This window comes from Belonocnema kinseyi, chromosome 6 (genome assembly GCF_010883055.1).
Source record: "Belonocnema kinseyi isolate 2016_QV_RU_SX_M_011 chromosome 6, B_treatae_v1, whole genome shotgun sequence".
Lineage (NCBI taxonomy): Eukaryota > Metazoa > Arthropoda > Insecta > Hymenoptera > Cynipidae > Belonocnema > Belonocnema kinseyi.
The window spans coordinates 85,198,346-85,199,528 of NC_046662.1; the positions used below are offsets into that span (position 1 = coordinate 85,198,346).

The 1,183-nt window shown below is 23.3% G+C and overlaps 1 protein-coding gene across 4 annotated transcripts in view; it reads left to right on the forward strand.

Moving 5' to 3' along the window:
• The window catches only part of LOC117174279 (GTP-binding nuclear protein Ran), an 11,147-nt gene that overhangs the window by 8,241 nt on the left and 1,723 nt on the right, over positions 1–1,183 (forward strand). The window lies entirely within an intron of this gene.

The window sequence follows — 1,183 nt, forward strand, 5'->3', positions numbered from 1 at the left end:
TCTAGTCGGGAGTGGTGCTGACTGAAAACAGATGATTTGGAGCGATTCGCGCGCCATCTGTTGGTCATTCTAAGGACTTATTGAACTACCCTCGTAACTTTACTTGATAGGTTGTCAATATTTCTCGCAATATTTATAATTTTGCATTTTCGAACGGTGTAAATTACAGTGCTTTTTTTTACAGAAATCACATTTTTCATTTTAAAAAATCTCTCCGGTCGTTTTGAATGTAATTTGATACTGCAGGATGTGATACTTTTAAATAATATATTGATTCTTATTTAAAATATCTACAATTTTAATTTAAAATTATAGTTTTTAATGCGCAATTCTAAAACAGTTTAATATTTGAGACCTTGAAACTAAAGTTTTATATTGCATTAATTTTTGGAGGTTTCGAATTTTAAATTTAATAATTTTATATGTAAATATGAAACAATTTCGAATTGAAAAGCTTAAAATTGTACAATTTCAAAAGTTGGAATCCAATAAAACATTTCAAACTGAAAAATAATTAATTGGAAAATTTCAAGAATGAATAATAATTCCTAAGCAAGTTTTGAAGTTAAAAAATTTTAAATCGAGTTTAAAATAAAAAAAATGATCTGAAATTGAAACATCAGTAATTGAACAATTTCGGCAATTTTAAATGTTTACAATTTCACCATTCTAAATTCTCATGTTGGACTCTAAATGTTTTATTTTTCCCTTTCATAGGTTTAAATTTTGTAAAATTGAGAATTGTTTGAATTTTGGAAAGTATGATTAGCAATTTAAAAACAATTAATATTTAATTCATTACATTGTTTTTAGTTTGAAATGAATTTCGAATTAATTAAAGTTTTATCTTTCCGAGATAGAAATTTTTCATTTTCAATGTTTCCTATTTAAAATTACTATTTATTTTGAAAGTTTTTTTAGAATTAAAAAGTTTCTAATTTTTAATTATCTACTTTTGAACTCCTTTTATTAAAAATGATACAGTTTCAATTACTTTGAATTTTAAATAATACAATTTCTAAAATTGAATATTAACATGTTCAATTTTTAATATTTTGATATTGTGCTATTTTCGACATTTTAATCTGAAATTATTTAGTCTTGTGATTCTTTAATTCGAATTAAAGTTGTTTACAATTTAGAGCTTCGAATTAGAAATTATGCAGTTAACTCCTTTTTCTTT